Below are 24,442 nucleotides of genomic sequence, written 5' to 3' on the forward strand. Positions count from 1 at the left end.
CTTTCTACATACAACTAGTTATGAATTCATTAATAATGTATTTGCTTTCTTTAATTTTTAATTGACGATATATGAGTACCTTTTGAGATTTTAAATTAAAATAATTTTCTTATGTTTTACGACAGTAAGGAAAAAGAAAAAAAATCATCAATTTATGGGTAGGCTTAAGTCATCGCCAGATATCTAAAGTTGTTTCGAAAATTCACTTAGACCTCTCAACTAAAACCTGTACTTAACCTACACGAATTTTGATCCAATCAAGTCTTTTAAACAATCAGCAAAAGGTATATAGAGAGTGTGTTACACTCGCGTTACGTGGCTCAAACGACGAATTAAACGATGACACTTGGCATTGAATTCAAAATTAATTAAAAAATATTCCATAACTAATTAAATTATAATCAAAAAAATATTTTTAACTTTTTTTTTTTAAAAAACTAAACCGCCCTGCCCCGCCCCTGCCCCCCTCCCCCCTCCTCTTCATCTTGTACTAAAAAATTCTCCGGCGTAGCTTCATTTTTTCCGACAAAATTCTTCCTCTTCTACAATGATAAATGGATTGAGGAAGATGAAATAGCTTATTGATTTATGAAAGTAGCATTTTTGATTTTTCTTTTTGAATTAAATTTAAATTTTGTTGATTTGTGGAAAAAAATAAATTTACATTTTTCCGGCAAAGTTTCATTTTTTTGGTAAACTAATGGTGGAAAAGAATTAAGAATAAGATCGAACTAAGAACAAAATAATTCAAATCGAATTCAAACATAAATTCAAAACTAAGAACAAAAAAGGAGAAAAAGTAGAAAAAATGGGAGGTAAATTAAGTTTAAGAAAAAAAATGAGAAAGAAGAGTGGGAAAGAAGATGAAGAGGGGGAGGGGGAGCCTTTTAAAAAAAAATTATTTTATTAAAATTTTTTTGGGGCCCTCAGTGCCACTTGGCACATTTTCATTCGTTATTTATTCAAAAAATAGTGCCTCACGCGCTCTCATTGAGTGGACAACACGCGGAGTGCTATGTAGGCAAAAAAGGTCTGATTGGATTCAATTCGGGTGGGTTAGGGGCCTGATAGGTACAAGCCTTAGTTGAAGGGTCTAAGTGAATTTTCGAGACAACTTTAGGTGCCTGGTGGTGACTTAAGCCTTATGGGCATAACAATCAAAAAGTTATAAATGTCAAATGTTGTATAAGTAAGAAAATAAAAGCTCAAATGTTATAGAGATACTTCACTATACTCCGCTCCAAAAACCGTCAAAAGGTTAAGAATATAAGGGTCAATTTTTTCAATTTTTGGTCTGGATTCAGATATTTACTGATCCTTTTAGAATAATTTTTAATTAATACACAATTACAGTCAAACCTCTATAGTGGCGGAGGGTGTCTGAAAGTCTCATGGCTGCTATAGTGAGGTATTGTTATATATGTATATTGATATTTGACATTTAGATCTCATTTAGTTGTTCTAAACAAAAGTACTATTATGAATGCAAAAAAAAAAAAAAAAACAAGGCGGGGAACACATCTACAGACACCTAAAGTTAGCTTGATCTTTCACTTTGGTACCTAAATTAGACATTGTTCATTTTTGACATCTTAACTAGTATCTAAGTGTGTCATTTTAGTACTTTATGCTGAATCGTCATGGCACGTGTGCTACACGCATTTTGAGCGCATTTGAGGGATGTTTTCATAAATTTTTCATCTTTCTTTCTCTTCTTTCCTCACTCTTTCTCCCATGGATTTTTATTATTTTTTTCCTTCAAGTTAAAATAAATACCCTTCTTAATACCCATAGTTTTCACCATTTTTTAATTCAGTTAGAATACCACTGCAGAAACATGAAAAAATTCTTCATAAAACTGGTGAAAATGAGAAAAACACTGAAAGAAAAAGACCAAAAATGGCTGGGAAATCAGTTGTTATCCATACTGGAGTACTGTTTATCTAATCGAGCAGGCATCCCACCACTTAGTTATCATTTAGTAGTGACGATAAATGGGCAAGGTTCCAAGCATTTCATTTTCCAAGCCAACATAAGTTGTTCCAAAGAAAAACATGAGCCGGTTACACCTGATAACAACTTTTTCCTTTTGTTTTGATATTAACAAATACCAAGAGGGACTAAATCAACAAATAAGAAGCCAAGCAATAGGCAGCTGCCTAAAATTTTATTAGATAACAACAGGGCATAAGGTTCAATTTCAAATCTCAGCAGCCAAACCACAACTTAGTAATCTATACGAATAGAAGACAATATTGTGAGAAAAATGATCCTAACTAATCGTTCTAAACATTACTTCATATATAACAAGACAACCAACTAAATTACACAAACTTCTCAGTGTTTCATCCAACTTTTTAAGATATAAAGATGTGTGGCTGCTGAAATTCGTATTTGAATTTGAATTTGGGATAGACCAATAATTTTGTAGAAGAGTTGGGTTTGGAGAGAGGGGGAGGGAGGGGAGAAGGGACAGGGGTATTGAAGAAAATAATCTGTTGGGGGGTAGGGGGTGAGGGTGGAGGGTGGGTGCATCACAACAACTAATTTGGGGGTGGGGTATTGAGAAGATGACCTTGGGGTGGGGCGGGGCAGGGGTATTTATTAATTAAAGTTTTTCAATTTTAAATTAATTATTTTGTTTGAGAAAAATGACACATGTCATTATATTATTCGTCACTTTAAATGTCATCGGCGCGTGTAATACTCCTACATTGTATATTTTTGTCGATTAAACAAAAAGTGTCATAATGACACACTTGAATACTAATTGAGGTTCCAAAAATGAACGTCTAGTTTATGTGCCAAAGTGAAAGATCGAGCCAACTTTAGGTGCCTGTCGATGAGTTCAACATTAGTAGTTTTTCCTTCTGAAGTTATGGCGATAACTAGCAAACATCATTTAACTAACTAGGGTGATCATGGATGAAGCTCATAGTTCGAAGTATTCTATTTATCCAAGGGTGTCAAAGCTGTATCATGACTTGAATATAACATTATTAGTAGTTTATAATGAAGAGGACATCATAGAGTTCATGTCCAAGTGTGAGAATTGCCAACAAATGAAGTATGAGAAATAAAAATGGGAGCTATGACTCAGATGATGCCTATACCTGAGTGCAAGTGGAAGCGTTTTGCGATAGACTTCATGGTTGGTTTACCTCAGACTTTAGGAATGTTCAATGCTATATGGGTCATCGTTGACAGGTTGACGAAATCCGCCACTTTTTATCGATTTAGACTACTTATAATTAAGAGAGTGGTTAAGATTTAAATCTAGGAGATAGTTTGTTTATATGGTGTGCCTATCTCCATCATTTCATATCGAGGTACTGAATTTACATGAAACTTATGGAGGTTTATACAACAAGATTTTGGTACTCAAGTAAAACCCAGTATAACCTTTTACCCTCAGATAGATAGTCAGTTTGAGTGGAATATTCACGTGTTACGAGGACACGATTTAAGCATATGCTATTGATTTTGAAGAACATACGGACTAATTCTTGCGTTTGACAGTGTTTTCATATAACAATAATTATAACTCCAGTAGTTAGACGGCTCTGTTCGAGGCTTTGTATGGTGGAAACTATAGGTCTCCTATTGGGTGGTTTAATATTTTTTAGGATAGAGCGTGGGTTATAAACTTGTTGAGATATTCCTTATACAAGGTTAAGGTGATTCAAAACATGCTCCTTGCAACATAGAGTAAAAGAGTAACAGAGAAATCATTCGGTGGAGGAGGCACTTGAGAAGCTAAGCAGAACATGCAGCGTAGATATCCCTAACTTTTTAATGGCTTAGATACATTCTTTCTCTTTTCGTTTGAGGATAAATGCATGTTTTAGTGGTGAATGATGTAATAATCTTCACAGTCATTTTGTGATTTTCGTATATTTTCCTTATTTTGCCCTTTCTCGTAGCTTCTTGTATTTGTGGTCAATTGAGATGGGTAACACGATTCTCAAGGTGATGTGACGAGTATTAGATAAGTCTTTTGTTTTGAAAGATTAAAAGTTGAAAAGTTTGACCCAAATCAATATTAAGAAAATTTGGAATGGAATTTTTGTAGCTTTGTTAGATCTAGAAGTTATTCTTAAATAATTTTGATAGTTGGTTCAGTTCTCGAGGTTTTTGACTATAATTCAGGGATTAATTGGATTTTTGAAATATAAGTAGTTGTAAGACCCTGTAAAGTCCTAGCCCATTTCAGCCCAATAGAGCATGCCAAAAGAGGTCCCAGACTTAGAAAATTTTTAGCTAAGTATTGAGACTTAGTCTCATTTTTGACCTCAATATTTCAATGGTTTTATTTTTGATATTTTCAGCCTTAAATTGTCAATATTTAAATTAATTCATGATCATAGTTATCTATAGGTCATCTCGGGTGAGTTTTGGAATTTTCAGACATCGTTTGAGACATGTTTAGATAACCAAAATCGTGGGTCAATGCGATCAGGACACGTCGCGTTGGCTATCTCGATGCGACGCATCGGTAATCGCATCGATACCATCGATGCGGTGTGTCGCCTGTCGCATCACTGGGCACTTTTTTCTTATTAAATTACGGGTTTGTGGGTGCAAATGAGTCATTTTTCACCCATCTTAACCCACCATAACACGAAATTAAGGATCCAAAAGGGAAAATATACTCGTCTTTTCACAATTTCTCTCAAGAACAAAGCCCTAGTTTCTTCAAGTTCAAGTCCAAGTTTCAAGAAATCCCCGACAAACTCACACAAATTAAACAATCAAGGTATGTTTAGGTGTTCATCCTTGGGTTCCTTCCACCCTTGGAGTTCAAGAATCTTTTTTTTAAACTTAGATTATGATTTACATTCTTGAGTGGAATCGTGTTCATGTATGTGTTGTTGTGTGGATTCCAAGCCAAGAATATTTTAAGTTTCATGTAAATAAACTAGAATATGTGTCGATTTATATAACCCTCATCTTAAATCCTTGAATTGTGATGTTAAATATGGTAGTCATGACATTCATATATTGCTAATTCTCATGTACAAGATTTATGCATCCTAGGTGTTTGAAAAAATGTCTATGTGAACGAATTGTGCATGATAACCTATGTGTGATGCTTATAAAGCTGAGATATGGTTCCATTGTCTATGCTATTGAGTCCTGGGGGTATTGTATACCTGAAATTTAGCTATTTATCTAGTCTCCAGTCAAAATAGAATAATTTTGTAGTATCCTGCATAGTAGCATTTGGTCAGTCAACAGAATCAGTGTGAGTTCAGTCAAGCCTAGTACAGTCTAGTGATTATTTTAATGTCGATTCAGTTGGGAGTAGGATTCAGCATCGAGCGAACCCAGTGATGGGGGCATTCCTTCCAGTAGAGGGTTGGACCTTTAGTAGTAGTCCCTGAATTACAGAACTACATAGCCAGCGTAGGTTAAATCATTTTTCTGCTAGACTAGGGTTGACGTAACCATATATATCTCATGATTCTTTCTGCCAGATTAGAGTTGACCTAGCTAATGTTAGTAACCCATGGCACGATGCTAAAACCCTTTCATTTGGGGTTACAGGTTGGATCCCAAATCAGTTTATAATTGGGGTATGTTAGTTAGATAATAACTCCCATAGTTACAATTTTAGTATTCATTATTCAGTATTTAATATTTAGTATTCAGTACAGAACTCATTTCAGTTCTACATGATTATAGCTTTCAGTTATCAAAAACTCAATACTTCAGTTTTACAGACAGATATATATGCTTGGTATTATATGTTCAGTACTTTTAGTAGTCCCAGTCTTGTATGTACTCTCATCCCGTTACTTCATGATATTTAGTTATTATTACTTATGCACGTGAACCCATACGTATTATCCTAACCTCACCAAGCATACCAGTACATTCAAAGTATTGACACATACTTTCTTTGCGCTATGATATTTCATATCATAGATTCGGACGCTCGGGTTCCTGTCCGTACCTAGTCAGATCAATCGATCAGCCACAGCTACAGTAGTGAGTCCTTATCCATCGAGGACTTGACACCTATTTAATTGTTGCATTATTTGCAGTATTTTTAGCATTTCAGTTATTTTTAGATAGTAGTTGGAGTTAGTTGGGGCCTATCCCATAACCTCTTTTATTTCAGATGTTTAGAGGCTTTTAAACACTTTCAGTTAGCAGTTATTCTATAGATGTACTCAGTATTCATTCAGTTTTATAAACCTTATGGAATTTTTAGTTTTACTTTTGCATATGTTTCATGATTTTTATTCAGTGCTCATAGCAGGTACCAGTCATAGGTTAGCTTGTGGTCCTTTAGGGTCATAAGCACCGTGTGATGCTCAGGGTGATCTCAGGGTGTTACAAACTTGGTATCAGAGCCTAAGGTTCTAAAGTATCCTTGGGAGTCTGAAAGTCGCATCAAGTAGAGTCTTGTGCATGGGTATGTAGCGCGCCACACTTATAGATAAGAGGCTTCGAGGCTTGTTTAGGACAAGTTTCCTTCTTTCAATGTTCATATCGTGCGAGTGAGCATAAGCTCATGTTAAATTCTCTGTCTAATCCAACTTTTCCTTCTATTTACAGAACATGCCTCCCAGAAAAACTAACGGAAGAAGAACAGGCAACCAGCCAACACCTCCGCCCGTTCAGGAAGATCTCCTGAATGAGCACTTTTCTCATGCAGAATTCAGAGCAGCATTCACCACTCTAGCCCATTCTGTGGCAGCTCAGAATATTCGACCAACTACTATTCAGGCCAACCCTGTAGCCAATACTGCTGTAGCTAGAATTTGGGACTTCACCTGAATGAATCCTTCTTTATTTTCAGGGTCTAAGTCTTAAGAGGATCCACAGGAATTCCTTGACATAGTGCAGAAAGTAATAGGCATTATGGGGGTAACTACTAGTGAGAGTGCTGAGTTAGCTGCCTATCAGCTGCAAGATATAGTTCATATGTGGTTTAAGTAATGGAAGGTAGATAAAGGAACAGATGCCGGGCTTATAGAATAGGAAGAGTTTACTATTGCTTTCTTAGATAGGTTCTTTCCGTTGGAGTTGAGAGAGGCTAAGGTACTAGAGTTCATCAACCTAAAATAAGGAAAAATGAGTGTTAAAGAGTATTCCCTTAATTTTACTCAGTTGGCCAGGTATGCTCCTCATATGGTAGCTGATAACAAGTCTAAGATGAGCAAGTTTATATTTGGTGTATCTGACAGTATGGTCAAAAAGTGTAGGACCGCAATGCTGATTAAAGAGATGGACTTGTCTAGGTAGATGGTCTATGCTCAACAGATTGAGTAACAAAATACAAAGGATAAAGAGAGAGAGAATAAGAGGGCTAGAACAGGTAGCTTTAGTTTCTCTCAGCCAAAGTCAGAAGGTGGTAACCGTCCCCAGTTCCACCCAAAATCTTCTATCCCAGCTTCATCTTCGGCTAGTGCGCCGATGTCCAATTGAGGAATAATAATAAGGATAGAGCGCTAGGCTCTAAATCTCAGGGTAGTGTGATTAGTGCTTAAACAAATCCTCTTTGTCAGAAATATGGCAGAAACCATTAGGGTGTCTACAGGGATGACAGTGACGTGTGTTTTAGGTGTGGTAAGCCAGGCCATAGGATCAGAGAATGTCCTCAGGTGGGTTCGTAGAGTAAGCATAATCGTCCCCTAGTTCAGTTCGATCACCCATCTCAGTGGGGTGCCGCTTCCAGTGCCACCAGTGGGCAGTGCCCAAACAGGTTCTATGCACTTTAGTCCTGAAAGGATCAGAAGAGTTCTCCTGATGTTATTACTGGTATGTTGCAAGTCTTTCACATATATGTTTATGCTTTGTTAGATCCTGGAGCTTATCTGTCTTTTGTAACTCTTTACATAGCCGTCTTTGGAGTCATCCCCGAAATCCTAACAGAACCTTTCTCAGTCTCTACCCTAGTGGGTAAGTCTATCATAGCCCAGCAGGTATACATGAACTGTTCGATTATGGTGTCTCAAAAAGTTACTTTAGCAGATCTTGTAGAGCTAGATATGACAAATTTTGACATTATTCTCGGCATGTATTGGCTTCATTCATGCTATGCTTCAGTCGATTGTAGAAGCAGAATTGCCTATTTTCAGTTCCTGAATGAACCTGTCCTAGAATAGAGGGGTAGTTCCACAACACTTAAAGGTCAACTTATTTCGTACCTAAGAGCGAGAAAAATAATATCCAAGGGCTGTGTCTACCATCTTGTTTGGGTCAAAGACTCTAGTTTTGAGACTCCTAATCTTGAGTCAGTTCCAGTTGCAAGTGAATTTCCAGATGTATTTCCCGAAGATCTCCCCGAAGTTCCTCCCAAAAGGGAAATTGACTTTAGAATAAACCTTCTTCTTGGTATGCAAACCATATCTATTCTGCCATACAGAATAGCTCTAGCTAAACTTAAGGAGGTTAAACAACAATTGATAGACCTCTTGGATAAAGGGTTCATCAGGCCCAATATATCTTCTTGGGGTGCACCAGTTCTATTCGTGCAAAAGAAAGACAGTTCTCTTAGAATGTGTATAGACTACCATCAGTTGAACAAAGTCACCATCAATAATAAATAACCATATCCTAGAATCAATGACTTATTTGATCAACTTCAGGGTGCCAGTTACTTTTCCAAGATAGACCTCAGATTCGGCTATCATCAGCTCAGAGTAGGAGAATGTGACATTCTAAAAAAAGCTTTCAAAACTCAGTATGATCACTTCAAATTTCTTGTCATGTCTTTTGGTCTCACAAATGCCCAATAGCTTTCATGGACTTGATAAACTGCGTGTTCAAGCAGTACTTAGACATGTTCATCATAGTCTTCATCGATGATATTCTTGTTTACTCTCGCAATAAAAATGATCACGCAGACCATCTCAGAATAGTATTACAGACTCTCAGAGCCCATCAATTGTTTATCAAATTCAGTTAATGCAAATTTTGGCTAAGGTCAGTAGCTTTTCTTGGTCACATAATTTTCGATAATGGCATTAGAGTTGATCCTCAAAAGACGAAAGCAGTGAGAAACTAGCCCAGACCTATCTCTCCATCATATATCTGGAGTTTCTTGGGTTTGGTTGGCAATTACCAATAATTTGTTGAAGGATTTTCGTCTATTGCATCCCCCATGTCCAGATTGACTCAGAAGAAAGTTAAGTTCTAGTGGTTAAATTTTTGTGAAGAGTTTTCAGGAGTTGAAGACTTGACTCACTACAGCCTCAGTTTTGACGTTGCCCGACAGTTCAGATGGATTTTTTATATGCTATGATGCTTCCAGAGTTGGATTGGGGTATGTTTTAATGTAGAAGGGTAAGATCATAGCCTATGCCTCTAGATAGCTTAAGCCCCATAAAAAGAATTATCCCACCCATGATCTTGAGTTAGCAGCTGTTGTGTTTGCCTTAATGATTTGGAGGCACTATTTGTATAGGGTGTATGTTGATGTATTTATAGACCACAAAAACCTATAGTATGTATTTTCGTAGAAAGACGAGAACTTGCATAAAAAAGGTGATTAGAGTTGTTAAAATACTATGACATGAGTGTTCTGTATCATCTGAGCATGGCCAATGTAGTGGCAGATGCCCTCAGTAGGTTGTCCATGGGCAGCATTGCTCATATTGAGGATGGTAAGAAGAAGTTAGTTTGGAAAGTTCATTAGCTTTCCAGACTAGGTGTCCATTTGGTTGATTCAGTTGAGGGTAGTGTTTGGGTGCAGAAAGTTTGAAATCTTTTTTAGTTTTTGATGTAAAATAAAAGTAAGGTAGGGATCCCAGTTTAGCTAAGCTGAAATAGTCAGTCAGAAACCATAAAGTAGAGATTTTCTCCCAAGGGGGAGATGGTGTGTTGCGTTGCCAGGGTAGGCTATGTGTGCCATATGTAGATGACATGAGACAATGAATTCTTGCTGAAGCGCATGGTGTGCATTAGTCTATTCATCCAGGGGCCACTAAGATGTACTACAACTTGCGAGAAGTCTATTGGTAGAGTGGGATGAAGAGGGACATTGCAGAGTTTGTGGCTAAGTGCTCTACTTGTCAGCAGGAGAATATTGAGCACTAAAAGCCTAGTGGTTCCATGTAGGAGTTTAGTATTCCCACATAAAAATGGGAAGAAGTGAACATGGACTTCGTGATGAGTTTTCCTCATACTCATCCTCAGCATGATTCAATTTAGGTCATTATAGACAGGATGACAAAGTCTGCCCATTTCTTGCCAGTCCATACTTCCTATTCAACTGAGGACTATGACAGGATCTATATTAGAGCGTTAGTTAGGTTACATGGTGTCCCGTTGTCTATTATTTCAGATAGAGGTATGCAGTTCACCTCCCACTTTGGGAAAGCCTTCAAAAAGGGTCTTGGTATCTAAGTCCATCTCAGTACAGTCTTCCACATTCAGACAAATGGTTATGAATAGAGGACCATTTAAATTGAGAATGTGTGTCGTTGACTTTAAGGGCAGTTAGGATAACCACATACCTTTGATTGAGTTTGCATATAGTAGCAGCTATCATTCTAGTATTCGGATGGCTCTATTTGATGCTCTTTATGGGAGAAGATGTAGATCTCCCAGTAGTTGGTTTGAAATAGGTGAGGCCACGGTGGTGGGGCCTAATTTGGTGTTTGATGCTTTAGAGAAAGTACAGTTGATCAGGAAGAGGCTTAAGACAGCCCAGAGCCAATAGAAATTGTATGCAGATGTAAGAAGGAAAGATCTTGAATTTGAGATTGGCGACTTTATGTATTTGAAAATCTCTACCATAAAGGGAGTGGAGAGGTTTGGTAATAAGGGAAAGTTTAGTCCCTGATATGTTGGTCCTTATAGGATTCTGAGTCATTTCGAAAAGGTAGCCTATGAACTTGAGTTGCCTGCAGACTTATCATCAGTGCACTTGGTGTTTCATGTCTCCTTGCTAAAGAAGTGCATAGGTGACCCAGCAGTTGTAGTCCCCCTAGAGAGTGTAGATGTTCAGAATAGTCTCTCTTACAATGAAGATCCAGTCAAAATCCTCGATCATCAAACTCGTAGACTAAGGAACAAAAAAGTTCCCTTGGTCAAAGTTCTTTGACGAAACCAGTCCATTGAGGGAGCCACTTGGGAAGCAAAAGCAAACATGCGAACCAAGTACCCTTATCTGTTCTCCACAAACTAAGGCTCAGCCTAAGGTAACAGTATTTCTTAAATTTACTCTGTTCCATGCTTAGTTTCAGATATATATCATTCTCATATCATTCATGCATTCATGAATCAATTCAATCATGAGTCATGTCTAAAGATTTAGTCATGTTTTAGCTATGCACGTCAGTATAGTCACAGTACCTCAGTGCCTCTCAGCTCAATTAGCCTCATTCGAGGACGAATGTTCCTAAAAGGGAGATATTGTAACATCTCATAAAGTCCTAGACTATTTCAGCCCTATTTAGCATGTCAAAAGAGGTCAAAAAATTAGAAAATTTTAGCTAAGTATTGAGACTTAGTCTCATTTTTGTCCTTGATATTTCAATTATTTTATTTTTGATCTTTCCAGCCTTAAATTGTTGATATTTAAATTGATTCATGATCAGGGTTATCTATAGGTCATCTCGATGAGTTTCAGAATTTTCATGCATCGTTTGAGATATGTTTGGATGACCAAAACAGTGGGCCAATGCAATCAGAACGTATCACATTGCTTGTTGCATCGTCACCATCGATACATCGCGTCTCCTGTTGCATCACTGGCCTCTTTTTTTCTTATTAAATTATGGGTATGTGGGGGAGATGAGTCATTTTTCACCCATATTAACCCACCATAACATGAAATTAATGATCCAAAAGGGAAAATATACTCATCTTTTCACAATTTTTCTCAAGAACAAAGCCCTAGTTTCTTCAAGTTCAAGTCCAAGTTTCAAGAAATCTCTAGAAAACTCATACGAATTCAACAATCAAGGTATGTTTAGGTATTTATCCTTGGGTTCCTTCCACCCTTAGAGTTCAAGTATCCCTTTTTTAAACTTAGATTATGATTTACAATCTTGAGTGGAATCGTGTTCATATATGTGTTGTTGTGTGGGTTCCAAGCCAAGAATATTTTGAGTTTCATGTAAATAAACTTAAATGTGAGTCAATTTATGTAACCCTCATGTTAAATCCTTGAATTGTGATGTTGAATATGGTAGTCATGGCATTCTTATATTGCTCATTCTCATGTACAAGATTTATGCATCCTAGGTTTTTGACAAAATGTCTATGTAAAGGAATTGTGCAAGATAACCTATGTGTGATGCTTTTAAAGATGAGATATAGTTCCATTATCTATGCTATAGAGTCCTGGAGGTATTGAATACCTAAAATTTAGTTGTTTATCTAGTCTCTAGTTGAAATAGAATAATTTTATAGTATCCCAAACAGTAGCATTCGGTCAGTCAATAGAATCAGTGTGAGTTCAGTCAAACCTAGTACAGTCTAGGGATCAGTTTAGTGTTGATTTAATTGGGAGTAAGGTTCAACACCGAGCGAACCCAAGGATGGGCGCATTCTTGCTAGTAGAGGGTTTGACCCTTAGTAGCAGTGCATGAGTTATAGAACTATGTAGCCAGCATAGGGTAAATCATCTTCCTGCCAGACTGGGGTTGATGTAACCATACACATCTCATGAGTTTTCCTACCAGATTAGGGTTGAACCAGCTAATATTAGTAACCCATGGAACGGTGCTAACACCCTTTCAACTAGGGTTACAGGTTGGACCCCAAATCTGTCTCTAATCAGGGTATGTCGGTTATATGATAACTCCCACAATTATAGTTTTAGTATTTAGTATTCAGTATTCAGTACAGAACTCAGTTTAGTTCTACACGATCATAGCTTTCAGTTATTAGAAACTTAGTACTTCAGTTTCAGTCTAATTCAGACAGACATATATTCTTAGTATTGCATGTTCAGTACTTTTAGTAGTACCAGTCTTATATGTACTTTCATCCAATTACTTCATGATATTTAGATATTCTTACTCATGCACGTGAACCCATGTGTTTTAGCCTAACCTCACCTAGCATACTAGTATATTCAAAGTACTAACACATACTTTCTTTGCGCTATGATATCTCATATCATAGGTTCGGATGCTCGGGTTCCTATCCGTACCTAGTCAGATCAGTCGATCAGCCGCAGCTACAGTAGTGAGTCCTCATCCATCGAGGACGTGACACTTATTTAGTTATTGCATTATTTGCAGTATTTTTAGCATTTCAGTTATTTTTAGATAGTAGTTGGAGTTAGTTGGGGCCTGTCCCATCAATTCTTTTATTTCAGATGTTTAGAGGCTTTCAGACACTTTCAGTTAGCAGTTATTCTACAGATGTACTCAGTATTGATTAAGTTTTATGAACCTTATGGTATTTTCAGTTTTACTTCCGCATATGTTTCATGATTATTATTCAGTGGTCACAGTAGGTACCAATCATAGGTTAACTTGTGATTCTTTGGGGTTGTAAGTACCGTATGACTCCCAGGGTGTAGTCTCAGGGCGTTACAGTAGCTTAGATTTGACTTCATTTAATATTTGTACAAGAATTTCTTGAATCTATGATTTAATGGTTCCATCAGTTCCTAAATACGGTTTGTAGTCAAGTTATATATTTAGTTTATTTTCACAAAGTTCTGAACGAAACTAGATGGTCCATTTGGAAAACTTTAGAAGTTGGTTGGATAATGAGTTGCTTCTATCTAGTGCCTGCTTCATGTTCATAATAAAGAGATCGCATTCATTGACCTTCATGTCTATGAGGAGTCAGATGAGTTTCAAAAGGTAGCCAGGATCGGGTCTGAGTAGTTCTTTATTCCATTCGCGAAGAAATAATTGTATTTTCAAGGGACCTATTTGAGTTACCGTCGCACATAGAGTGAAATGTCTGGAATATTAGATTCGTAATCTTGATCTTAGACTTCACAACTCAATTTCGGGAGCTTGAGATTATATTTTGGAGTGATTTGGAAGGAGATTTTCTGGATTTTTTTTATTAGGTATAATTCTAACCCATAATTTATACATTCCCTGCTAATCTATCATTGATTTTATTATTAAATCTATATTTTAAATTTTCTAAATAGAGATTTTTGGTCTAAATTAAAGTTAAGAAATTGAATTTAATGATTTGAGGGTTGAATGGAATTTTGTTTTTGATGAAAATTTAGATTTTGAGTTCCTTACATTATGAATAACCTAATTTTAAAAGAAATTTGTAGTTTTGACCTTGGGGTTAACTTTACTACTGGGAGTGAATTATTGTAATATGTCATAATCCGAGCTCAGTTCTTGGTCGGGATGGGAATTCCAAACTAATGAAGGCTCGAGAAGATCCCTTAGCATATAATCATACGCATAGTCATAATAAAGTGCAGAATTCGACCTATAAAAATATGAAGTTCAACTGAAATAATAATTCAGAATCCAAGTCTTGAAATTTGACATAATACTTTTATTAAACTCAGTCTACAAAGTCTCTAATAATATGAATAAAAATTCTAAGCCGGAACATGACCTTGACAATCATAAAATAGGATAGTCCAAGTGTAACTGAAAGAAAAGAAAAATATGCCCTTTGAAAGATAAATGACTCACCACTGGATAACTGCTCTACTGAATGAATCCTAATGCTGAGCAGGGTCATGGTAAAATACTTCAAAATCTAGATCATAAAAAGATGTAAAGCTTGGAGATGGTCAGTATGATGAGTAATGATATACAACCTAGGGGAAGAGAAAAAAGCAATTTATATAACAGTTCACTAAATCCATAATATAAACCCCTAATTGAAGAAATAAGAAAAAAATGACTTAAAACGTAAAAGAAATACTATCACTTGAAAACCTTTAATTCTGAACTATGTAGTTTGTACCGATATTAAGTAACCCACGGGCTCTAAGGATCCAGTACATACCCAACTGACTGGGACTCATCCTATGTTTTATGCATAGATCGAGATAACATAATTGGCCATCCATATCATCAGTATAAACTTTGATCTATTGCGTGAAGCAAAAATACAATGATCATCCATTTTTCAGGACAGGACCCCCACCACAACGACAAGTGAGATTTTTGGCGTTGGTCACAAAGCCAAAACTATTTCAGTGAAATACATAATTCTATAAAACTCAAATTAAAACATTTTTTTTACTTTTATTTGTGGTCTTTCATTAAGGCATTTATGTTTGGTAGAGTCATATCAAGATTTGTAAGTCACCCATATCATGCCAAAATCATTATCATTTAACATTTTAGACTCCAAAATTCTTCCTTTATAATTAGGAGTATAATCACAATTGAGTTTTCCATAACTATTTCAAAATATTCTCATAATACCATATACATTCAATGATACAAAAGATGGGAAAAACATTTATATTTCTTATGCAACTTAAAGCATTCAAGAGACTAAAAAATTATGGCTTAAATATTCATCTATTTAACTTTCAAATTTCAATACATAAATATTCATCATTTTCAAATAGTCATTTTAGTCTCAAAAATCCCAATTAAATATTTAATCATCCATTCATAAAGAAGAGGATTTTATATCAATAGCAACAACAACATACCTAGTGTATTTGTAATGACCTGAAAATTTGATGAAATATATGAAATTTATAATTTTATATGATTTGACTATTTTAACCCTTTTTGTAGTTTTATTGTGGTATTACTAGGGTGTGGGGGTGATTGACCCAGCTTTCAATGCATTTTGATACCTTTCATGAGATATTGTGATTTTTAGTGGCTTCGAGAGCCTTATTTTAGACCTGTGTGGTTATCTTTTGATCCGTGTGATGGAGGGTTGAATGGGATACACCAACATCTTTGAAATATAAATTTTAGATTACGAAGAACTTTCAATTTTAGGGTGGTAGAATGTTTGGTCTGATTTAAGACTTTTAAATCTCATTTCGACCCTCGGTTTGGAAAATTACGATTTCGAGTTTTGGGGGTCAACTTTGTGAAAAAAATATTTTTGAAATTCTGAGTATATCCATTTAATTCGGAGCATAGAATTTAGTATAGTTGTATAGTTCATTTGCATATATCGTACTCTTAACAAATTTTGGGAACATCTCCGACGTCCGTTTTTGGACTTAAAAATCTGGTGTAAAAAATCTGTAATATAAAAATAGCTTTTACCTTTTTTTTTTCTCATTCTTTCACCGTGTTTATTGAGAGTTTAAACCTAAAATAGTGTGAGAACTTAAAAGTGAAGATTAAGCAAGCTTGGGAAGCTAGATTAACATCTATTTCTTGATTCTATTACGAATTTAAGGTGAGATTTCATCCTTTTCTACTCTAATTCCTTGGTTAATTTCTCCAAACCCGAAAACTCTCAGGGCTTGATTTTAAACCCCAATTTCACTCCTTTTCACTTGAATAGTATTTTAGTCTTATAGTTACTAGTTTTTTCTCAATTTAACCTTCAAAATAACTTTGATTCTTGATTTTAACACAAATTTAAAAGATTTTACTCGGTAAAACTAAAAAATAATCCTTCTTCGATTTGAACATCATTTTTGACTTGATTTAACTTGGATTTTCAGCTGTAGATTTCTAAAAATATGGAGAACATATTTTTAAAGTAGAGTTACGATTTTTTCTTTATGATTTTTTCTTTCTTTTTTGAAATCCATTTCTGGAGTCCGTTTTGATCTCGAACCAAAAGTAGTCAATATGGGTATCATTGGCTTTGTTTTGATGTGTATATTCTATATTCTCAATTTTAGTTGATTTTGGGATCATTCGTGGAAAGTAAGGTCGTGGATTAGAAGTGTAGCAAACCAATTTTGGCATTCGAGGTAGATTATAACTTAACTCTTTCAGACTGAGATGAGTAGTAAATAATGGTACACAGTGCATGTTAAGGGTGTGAACTAATCATGAAAAATGGTTATGTATTTGTTGTGCTCGTGTGGGGGCCTATATATGACATAATAATTGAAATTGAGATATTATGTGATATGTGTGACCGTGTGGGATCCTATGTGATATTGATAGCCTTCAATACATGTGAATAATTATATTGTGTTGTTGAAATGCCTAATGTGGTACCATTGGCGTATTGTTAATATTCATACTTATTGGCATATGAAACATATGGAAATTTATGGATGGTGGAATTAATGAGTGGATATTTGCCCACGTATTATGGAAATATATTATTATGATTGGTTGTAGAAATACTTCATGTGGTTGGTTATGGAAAACCTCATTATGATGGGTCATGAACATTGCATTATCATCCTCATGGCATCATACACATAATTTCACTTATTGGTTGTTTGTTTTGTATGTACTTGTTGTTGTTTGTCATACTTGATTTATGTCTTATGTTCTCTGAAAATACTGGAAATATTGGAAATACTAGGAATTCTTGAAACACTGGAAACATTGAGTTTTATAACCCTCCCTGAGGGATGTACCGGGGAGAAGATATTAATATATGAATTTTAAATAGTTGACGAACCCTTATAGGTCCCGCGCCGAGAGGCTTGGCTCCGTGGGTATGTACAAAGATTGTACGATGACTTCGTGCATCATCATCATCATCATTATCATATACATTGCATTTCTTTTATTGTGTTTATGTTGTGTTTGTACTTCCTTATTGACTTATTATCTATCTATTTGTTCTATATCTTTATTTGTTAATGTCTAATTGTTCTATATTTCTTTATTTGTACTTGATGATCTTGATTATACATGTTCCTTTTTTCTTCTACTTGTATGTGATATTGTGTATAATTTTATCCCTATGTGGTGTGTTGTTGTATTATGTGTGGATATTGTAGAACTATCAGTGCAAGCTGTGCGGGCTACCGTTATGGGACATTTTTTAATTGCAGGTGACGTGCCCTTAATGTATATTTTGTATATTTTATTTACTACTTTTCTTGGTTAGCCTCTTATACCTACTGAGTACAAATGGACCATACTCACGTCTACTGCACCCTTTCGATGCAGGTCCTAGCTCAAGTATGCTTCAGATTTATTATTTTCAAGCGCTTTCAGATTTCTCAAGGTAGCAGTTGGACATTCATACATCTGGAGTTCACCTCTATCTTTCTATAGAAGACATGTCTTTATTTGTATTCAGAGACAATATTGACCCAGTGTGGACATTTCTGATGTATCTGACTCATGGTTTGTATTTGTAGTTCTTATACTATTGACACCTGGTTTTGGGAATGTATGGTATTTGGATATGTTCTTTATGCATGGTTATAATTACTTGTATGGTTCAACTTTTTTCTATAAGCCTTACCTTGGGGTATTTTGTATCTTTTCCTCTTTTGTATTAATTTGGGTGATAGGCTTACTTGTCAAGGTACACCGCGAAAAGTGCCATCATGACCCTCATTTTTGGGTCATGAAAAATTGGTATCAGAGTAGCCAGTTTTATTGGTCTCAATAGTGTAAGAACGAGACTATATTTCGATATATATCTATCAGATCGTGGCTTCATGTAACAAATATTTCAATATCATTGCATCTGGTATTTTTATTTTGTTCCAACAGTGTGATGAAGAATAGATCCGAGAAAGAGACTTTCATTTCCAGTCTCCTAGTTATTTCATTTATTTTATTGAATTTTAGATTTTCTAAAAGGAAAAATAGTAGATTATCTATTTTTCTAACAGACAAAAGAATCTAAAAATAAATATTTTCTCAAACTTACTTTTATCTTTCTATCCGTGGAAAGATATACTCTGGGGTTTCAGGTTTATTTATATAAAGTATGAAGGAAAGGGACCGTTTGGTCCTTGAAGAGTTCTTTCAAAACAAGGGATTGATTGAATTGTCTTAATAAGATAATTCATGGTTCATATGCTTAGTCAGAAGGAATAATCCAATGGAGTTCATGGATTTACCTAGGTCAGTTTATGGGCTAATCAGTAAATTTTTATCTTCGAAACCCATTGGAAAGGGCAGTACAAAAGAAATCATAAAAAAATGATCGAATCTTCGAATGCCCAATATCAGTCAACCATAAACTTTGTGTTTGTGGATGGAATCCCCCTAGAAGTGTTAGAATGGCGGTTCCTGCCCCTTGGGCGGTACCAAATAAATGACTATTTGGATCGTGGTTTTGAGCATAAAGATTCCATTGACCTGTAAAAGGTACGCCTAACCCTTGGGGATGCAGTAATACATCTAAGAAATTATTCCACCAAACGTACTCCCCTATGGATGCAAGAATAGCAACATGGACTAAATTCCCTATCCAAGCCAAAGAACTTATGCCAAAAAGTCCTGACAAATGATGATTCAGACGAGATTCAACATTTTTGAACTAGGAAACGCTCGATTTCCATTTCGGTTGTAGGTGTAACCAACCTGCTATTAAGGATATGGCAGAAAGAAATAACAGAAAAAGAGTGCTAGTATAAAGATCTTTATTAGTGCATAAACCGATTGTATACCACCATTGATAAACACCAGAATAAGCGATATTCACTGGGGCAAGAGCACCCCCTCGAGTAAAAGCTTCCATGGCCAGTTGACCAAAATGAGGATCCCAAATTGCATGAGCAATAGGTCTTATATGTAAAGGGTCCTATACCCATGACTCAAAATTTCCTTGCCAAGCTACATGAAACGGATTTCTGGAAGTCCACAAAAAAATTATTGCTGATTGACCAAAGTGAGAAGCAAAAATATTTTGATAAAGATGTTCCTCAGTAATATCATCATGACTCTCGAAGTCATATGCGGTAGCAACACAAAACCAAATACGACGAGTAGTGGGGTCATGAGCTAAGCCTTGGCTAAACCTTGGAGATCGTAATCCCATAATGATTTCCAAATCCTCCTAGCCATTATCCTATTACAATAATTCTTGCTAATAAGAATGCCCATGTTGTGGCAATTCCACCCAGAAGGTAATGGGTTACTCCTACAGCACGTCCTTGTATAATGCTCAAAGGTCTCGGTTGAGTAGCAGGAGAAACTTTTAATTTATTATGAGCCCAAACAATGGATTCAATAAGTTCTTGCCAATAACTACGTCCACTGAATAGAAACATTAAACTAAAAGCCCAGACAAAATGAGCACCTAAGAAAAAAAGGCCATATGCAGATAATGAAGAACCATAAGACTGGATTACCTGGGATGCCTGTGCCCATAAGAAATCATGGAGCCACCCATTAATAGTAATAGAACTCTGTGCAAAGTTTCCTCCTATGATATGAGTTACTACGCCTTGATCACTTACACTACCTTAAACATCTGACTGCATTTTCTAACTGAAATGGAATATTACTATCGAAATTGAATTGTACATCCAGAATAGTCCTAAGAAGACATGATCCCAGGCTGATACTTGACATTACCCCCTCTTCCAGGTCCATCACAATAAAAATGAAAACCAAGATTTGCCATATCAGGTATCAAACAAGAATTGCGAGTAAATAGAACACCTTTCAAGAGTATCAATACCGTCACATGGATCGTGAATGCATGAATGTGATATACCAAGAAATCAACGGTTCCTAATGGAATAGGAAAGAAAGCCACCTTGCCACTCACTGCCACTAAATCCTCCCAAGTTAAACTGGTGCTTGTTGTTGCACCAGGAGCCATTGTACTAGGTGCCAAAGCATGGGTGTTTTGTATCCATTGAGAAAAAATAGGTTGTAATTGTATAGCGGTATCTGAAAACATAACTTGAGGAAAACCTAAAGAGCTCATAGTATCATTATAAATATACAAACCAAAACTGTGAAAGCCTAGAAATATACATGCCCAGTTGAGATGGGATATGATTGCATCACGATGCCTAAAGACACAATCTAATAGATCATTGTACCAAGTAGTTGGATCATAATATCTTACCATAAGTCATCACCCTATAAAATAATATACTATGAGGCATATGAAGTTCCTATACCATCTGATGATCTTACAGATATTCTGAACTCACTTCTCCCAAAATCTCAAAGTAAAGATAAAAAGATATGGGATAAAAATTTATCAGAGTTTTTTAAGTATTACTACTACTATAAATCTACAGTGGTAGTAAACATAATTGGGAGAGATTGTTGACACTTCTAGAGAACAGAAATCATAATTACAATGAACATTACTAATGAAACGGACCTGCCAGTAGATATTCTAAGGGAGATGGACTTTTTCAAAAGGCTAGAAAGTTTGATGTATATAGATATAGTGAGTGTGCATGCGGGGGTGTAGGTATACCACTTATGAGAAAGAACCCCAAGTCAGTAAAGTAATTAACCAAACACAAGTAACTAGTTTGTTAGTCCTTTCTCCGAGGCCTCCCATTCATTCTTCTTTATTTTATCATTTTATTTTGTAGGTCTGTTCATAAATCCCAAGCCCTTTTTAGAAATCCCTCATCCCTCTCCTTAAGTTAAGAAAAAAGAACGTTGCTTGATTAAACGAACATTGGTTGAACCTTTCTAGCTGACACCCCAATCATAATGCCACCCATATCTTTTTCTCTTTTGAACAGGACTTCTAAATCCATTTTTTGTCCTTTTATTTAAGTTCATAATAATAATAACTGGCGGGTTTCATTAATAAAAAGAAAAGTGGAGGCCGCTATCTTCTAGCATTGTGGTTTTCCGTTGATTCTTTATCAATGGCCTACCCTTTCTTTGAACCTTGTCAATGATCGAACTTAAAGATATAAACTAAGTGCCATTTGATGAGTAACTGAGAACAAAGGAGAGGGATATGGAATCAATGAAGTAATGAAATATGTTATTTTGAACCATACAATTCTTTTCTTAGTGGGATCTTTTTCCCATGAGAGGTATTGAGAAGAATTTTAGAATGGATTGCTACCTATGCCTAGATCACGTATAAATGAAAATTTTATTAATAAGACCTTTTCAATTGTAGCCAATATCTTATTACGAGTAATTTCAACAACTTCAGGAGAAAAAGAGGCATTTACCTATTACAGAGATGGTGCGATTTGATTCTTTTTTTTAAATTTCTTATTTATTCATTTCTCTCAGTCTTACGAGGAAAAAAATGTGATTTGAGAAAATTTTTGAAAAAAAAATCTATGCTTTTTAAAGGTGAAGTTTGGAAATTGAACAATTCTTTCTGTTGTGTATCCTCGATTAATGCAACCTCAGATGTTATGTTTCAATTCTCGATTCTAGTATTAAGCGAAAGGTTACGCCTAGAGTTTCTATATTATGGGTCAATCCTACTCTACTAGCACTAATAGGCAGTATAGGGGAAGAAGTGCAACACTTAGGAATCAACAACATGAAAACTTTGTTCTAAGTCAGCCCTTCCCTTAGCGGGCTTGAGACTGAAATAATGGTTGGGACAACAAACATCCATCTCGTTCATACTTTGGATACCTGTATAACCATCGAAGGCTATTGAAGTGACTAATTCCTGTAAATTAGGAGGCATTAAAAACAAAAAAATTGTTGGAGTTATCTTATCATTTCTATCTAGTCCCAATAGGCTTGATGTTAAGAAAGAATCTCTTGCAGGAAGGTTGGCTAGAGATTTCTTGTAAAAACACTAGCTCTGCTGAGTTCATAATGAGAATATTTTCATCATTAAATCTTTTTTTTGATTCTATGTATTATTCTCATTATGCACATAAGGGAGGATCCGTATGAGGTGAAATCCTCATGTACATTTTTGGAACGGAGATTCTTTCAATTGAATGACGACCGTAACGGATCTTCGCTCAATCTGAAGGAAATTACACGGAAGCTTTGCAGAATTATTATGAAGATATGTGGCTAGAAATTGATCCCTATGATCAAAATTATATACTTTATAATATAGGGCTTATCTTCACAAGTAATGGAGAATATACAAAAGCTTTGGAATATTATTTTTGAGCACTAGAACGAAACCCATTCTTACCACAAGCTTTTAATAATATCATCGTGATTGTCATTACGTGCGACTATCTCCACTATAGAAAGAAAAAAAAAGAAAAATCTAGTAAAGTAACTACTAGAACCAAATAGGCTTTCTACATATGCATAGTCAAAAACAATGATTTTTATCAGCTGTAGCAAAGAAAGAAACTTCATAGAAGTCAAAATAGGAAAAAATAAAAATGCCTAGCAACTTTTTGGAAAATCGTTAGGTATGAATATGTTAGATACCTATGACTCGATTGGTGAAATAGTATCTCTCCCCCAAAGAACCTAAAGCTCTGATACTAACTTGACAAGACCCAACCCGAGGCCTTATTGTAATGGGTGTCCCAAATCCAACCAGGACAGGAGACCACCCATATGACCCAACCCAACCTTCAGTCGCCCGCCCTGAGTTGGCTAAATTCTAAACATATAATAAGATAACGTTACTGTTCATATCCAGATTATAGGATAGGTCTATTACTGAGAATGACCTAGTCGAGTTCAACTATCCCAATCCAACTGGTAACGGAGTACCAAACCAAACCATAAACCAATCTAATATTAAAGGCCATAAACCAAGCCATATCCAAATGGGTTCTAAGGACTTATATAATTAATCCCAAAATGAAATATGATAGAACAGTGAGAAGTTTTGTCCAATAATGTTAGCCCTAATACCAATCCCAATACTAAGACTGACAACCATACCGATCCCACCCGTACCACCCATAGCAGTACCATAAGGTCTTTAACTAAAAGAGTAGTAAAATTCAGTTGTGACATGCCCCCAACCATAGCCAAAACCAATATCCATAAGTAATCTAAAGTATGAAATAACATCCATAAAATGGAGCTTTTCAGAAAGATGGAAGCTTACCACTTTAATCCAACGGCTGACCCGAGTATTCAAATGCTAGACAGGAAGAGTAGAATGGCCAGTTTCAACATAGCGTAGGTATACAACCTCCCGAGGATGGGTTAGCGAGTGAATGATAGCATAAACTCAGGATAAAGATAAAATAATACCATTTATAAAACCAAGTAAAACCATTCATAATGCATACAACCATGCATATATATATATATAACTATGTCGGGAAAGGAAATCGTGTTTAGCATGCCATTAAAAACTTTACCTGGGTTATGTAGCTTTGCCGCCCTAAATCACCTACGGGCTATATGGGTTCAACTCCTACTGCTAAAAGGGCCCCAGTGTATGAAGCCACACAACCAGGGAAGAAAACCTGGGATGACTAGTACATCCCTTAAAATATAAAGTGTGACATCATGCACACGGTCACTAGGACTAAACCTTACGTTGACAAATATGAGTTTCTAGTTTTGATCACCCCAGGACCTCTACCTTCCACGGGTTTGCAACACATCCTTCCTTTAAGCCCAATTAAAATAATTTTCCAACCAAACCATTATTTCATTATTATTAACCAAGGATATTAGTAGTGGTATTGTCATACCAACAATAACTTGCAAGTATTGTCCTTAGCCAAACCTTAGGGGATTCCCATATACCTCACATGATTTCTAGTTAACCAAAA

This window comes from Capsicum annuum, chromosome 4 (assembly GCF_002878395.1).
Source record: "Capsicum annuum cultivar UCD-10X-F1 chromosome 4, UCD10Xv1.1, whole genome shotgun sequence".
NCBI classification, from domain to species: domain Eukaryota; kingdom Viridiplantae; phylum Streptophyta; class Magnoliopsida; order Solanales; family Solanaceae; genus Capsicum; species Capsicum annuum.